Raw genomic sequence first — 5858 nt, 5'->3', positions numbered from 1 at the left:
GTTTTTGGAGTTCCGTCAACCCTTGGATCCCAGCTTGCCAGGGAGAACCAGTCCCGGAAAAGGTCTTTTTACCGTGGCCACGGAGTTTTACCTGGATCTCTCTCACCCGCTGGGATCGTCAGGTATCTTGGAATCCGGCTCGAAGGACCATTTAAATATTAGGTTTAAACCCCAACACTCATTACAACATCTGCACAAAGAAAGACACAGAGAAGTTAGTTTGTTTTAACTTGCAAGGAGAGTGTCCCGGAGACTGTCTCAGTTACAATCCTCCAAACACACTCTGAAGACAGTCTCCGCTCTTCATGCTTTTATTGGATAAGGAACGCCCTAGTTACATGAGGTTTCAACTGCTGAGGGAGTTTATCTTTATGTGAAAACAGACTGTTCTCACATCCTGTGCTCATGTTGCAACATCATATTCCTCTATGCATAAGGAGATAACAACCATTCTCAATCAGTAATATAAACAGCACATCTAGATAGTAAATAAGTAATGTAGAATGAAAACTGAATAATGTATGTACATTTATCTAACAGATCCCCTTTCCAATCTGAACCCGTGTGGTGTTTTGTTATTGGAATTATGTGCTCATCATGGATTGTCCATAACAAACACCATGTTCAAGCCAAAGAGTGACCATATATGCTCTTGGCACTAGGACACGTCAGGCCGTAGTTCAATGATCGACTTTGTTGCCATCTCATCTGATCTGTGGCTCCATGTTTTGGACACTCAGGTAAAGAGAGAGGCGAAGCTGTCAACTGACCAGTACGTGATAGTGAGTTGGCTCTGATGGTGGAGGAGGATGCAGGTCATACCTGGCAGGCCCAAATGTATTTTGAGGGTCTGCTGAGAAAGTCTGGCAGAGTCCCCTCTGAGACGAAGTTTCAACTCCCACCTCCGCCCAAGCTTCAAACAAAACAGGAGGCAGGGGATATTGAGTGAAAGTGGGCCATGATCCTTTACTCCATTTTCAAGGCAGCTGACTGGAGCTGTGGCTGCAGGGTGGTCGGTGCCTGTCGTGGTGGCAACCCTCAAACTCGCTAGTGGACACCTGTGACAAAGGATACTGTCATGCAGAAAAGAGTTCTATTGGGTATTTTTAGCCAGAGGGGCCGATGGGTACTGGCAGTCCAAGCGGAATGCGGCATCGTGGTCGCTGAGGGAAAACTCTGATATGGGAGGAGTTTGATGAAGCCATGGTTAATGACTTCTGTACAACTCTAAGCGATTCTGATCCACCATCCGGCGTCTTAGGAGGGAAAGGCAGTGCGCCACCGACACTGTTTATGGGGGGGATGCTGTGCAGCTGACCTCAACTTTGGACATTGTGAGTCAGTGGGCAGAATATTTCGAAGACCTCCTCAATCACGCCATTACATCTTACAGTGGGTTGGGCTCTTCAGTCTCTTGTGCTGAGGTTATTTAAAAGCTCCCCGGGGGCAGGGCCGGGAGTTGCAGGAGATTCACCAGGAGTTCCTTAAGGCTCTGGATGTTGTGAGGCTGTGTTGGTTGACGCGAATTTACAACATTGCGTGGATATCGGAAGTAGTTCCTCTGGATTGGGAGACTAGGGTGGTGAATCCCCTATTTATAAGGGGCTGTAGCATGTGTTCCGACTAAAGGGGGATCACGCTCCTAAGCCTCCCTGGAAAGGTATACTCAGAGGTTCTGTAAAGGGGATTCCACCGGATAGTCGAACCTTGGGTTCAGGAAGAACACTGACCATTGAACACTGGACTAGCTCTACAGCCTCAGCAGGGTCCTGGAAGATGCATGGGAGTTTACCCAACCAGTCTACATGTGTGTTGTGAACTTGGTGAAGGCATTTGACTGTGTTCCTCAGGGAGACTTGTGGACGGTACTATGGGTGTATGGAGTAACAGTGCTCTTCCGGAACTTGGTCTGCATTCCTGGCAGTAAGTCAGACTTGTTTTTGGTAAGAGTGGCACTCCGCCAAGGCTGCCCTGTCACCAATTCTGTTCATAACTTTTATGGGCAGAATTTATATGCACAGACAAGGTGTTGAGGGGATCCGTCTTGATGGCCTCAGTATCAGATCTCTGCTTTTTGCAGATGATGCGGTCCAGCTGGCTTTATCAGATCATGATCTCCAGCTTTCGCACAGGAGTTAAAGTATTTCAGGGTCTTGTTACCAAATGAGGGAAAAATGGAGCAGGAGATCAATAGGTGGATTGGGTGCATCTGCAATGATGCGAGCGCCTTACCAGTCTGTCGCGTTGAAATGAGAGCTGAGCTAAAAGCCGAAGTTCTCGATTTACCAACCTTTCTATGTTCTTACTCTCATCTTTGGTCACAAGCTTTGAGTAGTGACCAGAAGAACAAGATTGCGGGTACAAGAGGCCAAAATGAGTTTTCTACGCAGGGTGTCTGGGTTCTTCCTTAGAGATAGGATGAGAAGCTTGGTCATCAGAGTAGAGCCATTGCTCCTCCATGTCGTGAGGAGCCAGTTGATGTGGCTCCAGCATCTCCCTGTAGAGGTGTTCCGGGTATGCCCTAATGGGAGGAGACCCAAATGAGCAGAGAAGGACATGCTGGAAGGACTGTTTCTCAGCTGGCCTAAGAGCGTCTTGGGATTCCCCCAGACTAGCTGGCCCACGTGGCTTGGGAGAGGGAAGTCTAGGTCTCTGCCTAGGCTGCTGCCCCTGTGACCTGCTTGGATAAGCGGAAGATAATGGATGGATGGACCCAGGAGCATGCATATAATGAATCTTGGTTTTGTTAGTGTTTGTATGACACTTCTAAACCTACCAGTAAATTATTTACCATGTGGTAATAGGATTTCTACCAAAAACGGCAATTGATCTGGATAGTCTAGTTGGACTTCAATTGTTTTATAACATATCTGTATTCTAGTTTTGTTGGATATTCTGACATATTTAGGGTAAAACAAAGTGGCTTCTTAATTAGTAAACTAATTGCAAACAAATTTATATAATTGTGTTTACTGCAATTAACTGGACCAACTATTTGGGTAAAAATTGTCTTATTAATAAATTGCAACATCCTTGTCTCCCTGCTTTAGATTCACCTGAGGTGAAACCCTGCAAAACTGCTGAAACTTCATCCATTAAAGGTAACAAATGTCTGACCTTCAAATCAATATTGTGTTAATTTTACAAATATTTTGACATTAAATATCCAAATCTCAACAATGGAACAGATTAAAAATTTAAATTATGCTTAAACATTTATTTAGAAAATAATGAAATTATCTATACATGATGTATGTGTTGAATTTTAATTAGATTCTTTTTAAGTACAACATAAAAACTTTGTCTTTCTCTTTTGTCATATTGTTTGATTTTAGTCACTACCAGAAGGAAGATGACTTATGCAAGGAGACCGTAGAGCACTGCAAAAGTCACTGCTGTGATGAAACTCTTTAAAACTCACGTAATGAAATCCCACTTGGCAACTAAAGGAGAATGTGACCTCTGCAAAAAGTGTGAGCATCCAGTTTTGAAAGACCAGACCTGGCAAAACATCTGAGATTTTGTTAGGAACAAGGGACTTGCCTTCAAGCATAAGCAAGCTTAATTTAAGTTTGAACTATTTTTTTTGTCATGAATCCTCCCAGTTTGATTGTTTTTTTAGGGCTGGCTGGCTGTTTACCACTCTCTGATCAACACTGCTAATTAGAGTGAGCAGATGCACCTGCCTGTCTCCTCATTACCCTCATTCCTCACAGCTGTACCTGTCTATTTATACCTGCCTCTCTCTACCAGTCTTCACCAGGTTGTCTCATCCTTGCCAGTATGAGTATCATTCCAGTTTCAATGTGCACCGCCTGCCTATCTGTGTTCGGCCTGTTCTCACTGGATTCCCTTTCGACTTCTGACTCTGGTCATGTCCTGGACTGTTTCTGCCTGTCACCAGTTTGTTCAACCTGCCTCCAGTCTGCTTAAAGTCAGTCATCAGTCTGTTCTGCCATCATCCGCCTGCTCAAAGCCTGCCACCAGCCTGTCAGCCATTATCCGTCAGCTCAAAGCCCACATCAGCTTGTCACCAGCGGTTTCTGCCTTCATCTGCCCCTCCAAGACTGCTACCTGCCTGTTCAGCTTGTTCCCAGCTGGTTCTATTGTCACCTGCCTGTTCAAGCTCCCTACCAGTCTGCCTGCCTGAATTTCCTGATTATCATTATAACAAACTTTCAGTAAACCTTTCAAAAGCATCACCATGTCTGGCTAAATATCGGGTTCTCAGAGGCTTTCCCGCATGAATGCATTCTCACTGATAATAAAGAAAAACAGAAAAACAATAAGTGAGAATGCATTTTGCAGAATGAACAAAGCAGAATATGCTGAAGAAATTTGAATAAATAAAAATTTGCAAAAATTACTGACAATTAGCTGAAGAACACATTAATGAGAAAGAGGTAGAAAGGAGAAAAATAAGCAGAAAATGTAAATGCTTAATGCTTAGACTGCCTCTGCTGGACAGGCATGGTAAGGCGTATTCGTCACTTCCTGTTTTCACTGTTGCACTCGGTGGATTGTTTGGTGTGTGAAGGCTCTTTCGTTCGATCTGATTTCTCTCTACTGTGATACCTCTTACTTGTTCTAATACATAAGCACTTTAAAACACATACTTTCTGTTGCTGCTTTTAACATTTGGGGACTCTCCGTGTCTTACACAGTTTTTCTAGTAGTGGTAAAGGGTTGCTAGCTTAGCGTCAGCTTTAGCTCCACCATGGCTACCCGTTCCGCTGTTTCTCTCTCTGAGTCTCCTCCATTCTCCTGCTCTCTGTGTCAGATGTTCAGTTACTCCTCTGCCTCCTTTAGTGATAATGGTACGTGTAATAAATGTAGCAATTTTGCAGCTTTGGAGGCGAGGGTGTCAGAATTGGAGGCCCGGCTCCGCGCTGTTGAAAAACCAGCAGATAGCCAAGGCCCCTTAGCTAGTGCGGACCCAACGAGGGTAGCTCCCTGTAGTAGTCTTTCAGCAGAGCCCGCGCAGCCGGGGCCTCAGGCCGGCTGGGTCACGGTATGTAGAAAGCATAGTCCAAGATCCCAGCCCACAGGTCACCACCTGTCTGTGTTTCTAACAGATTTTCCCCGCTCAGCGACACACCCTCTGAGGAGCTGACTCTGGTAATTGGCAGCTCCATAGTCAGAAACGTGGCACTAGAGACACCAGCGACCATAGTCAAATGTCTGCCAGGGGCCAGAACGGGTGACATCAAATCATACCTGAAACTGCTGGCTAAGGATAAGCGTAAATACAGTAAGATTGTTATTCACACTGGCGGTAATGACACCCGGTTACATCAATCGGAGGTCACCAAAGTTAGTGTTGCTTCGGTGTTTGCCAAAACAATGTCGGACTCCGTAATTTTCTCTGGTCCCCTCCCCGATCTCACCAGTGACTACATGTTTAGCCGCATGCTGTCATTCAACCGCTGGCTGTCTAGGTGGTGTCCAGAAAACGATGTGGGCAACATTGATAATTGGCAAACATTTTGGGGAAAACCTGGTCTGATCCGGAGAGACGGCATCCATCCCACTTTGGATGGAGCAGCTCTCCTTTCTAGGAATTTGGCCAAATTTATTAGTTCTCCAAAACTCTGACAACCCAGGGTCCAGACCAGGAAGCAGGGTTGTAGTTTAACACTCCTCTCTGCAGCTTCTGTACTGCTACCCACCCATTACCCTATTAAGACAGTGTCTCGTCCACTGCCAAAATGGAATAGATTAAAAAATAATCTGAATGGAGGAAATCAGGAAAATCTAATAAAAATAAACACAACTCAGACTAAAAAGAAAAATAAAACAATTAAATGTGGCTTACTGAACATAAGATCTCTATCTTCAAAGACTTTGCTAGTTAGTGA

General features: G+C 44.8%; 1 long non-coding RNA gene across 1 annotated transcript; it reads left to right on the top strand.

The window, feature by feature from the left end:
* LOC124876194 lies at positions 1–3416 on the top strand. Its single transcript, XR_007040241.1, has 3 exons — positions 1–122; positions 3051–3101; positions 3336–3416. It is a non-coding gene; the product is annotated as an uncharacterized LOC124876194 (long non-coding RNA).
* Positions 3417–5858: the final 2442 nt, after the last annotated feature.

This window comes from Girardinichthys multiradiatus, chromosome 11, assembly GCF_021462225.1.
Source record: "Girardinichthys multiradiatus isolate DD_20200921_A chromosome 11, DD_fGirMul_XY1, whole genome shotgun sequence".
Taxonomy (NCBI): Eukaryota; Metazoa; Chordata; class Actinopteri; order Cyprinodontiformes; family Goodeidae; genus Girardinichthys; species Girardinichthys multiradiatus.
The sequence above is the reverse complement of the archived record's forward strand: the minus strand, read 5'-3'. Positions and strand labels throughout refer to the sequence as shown.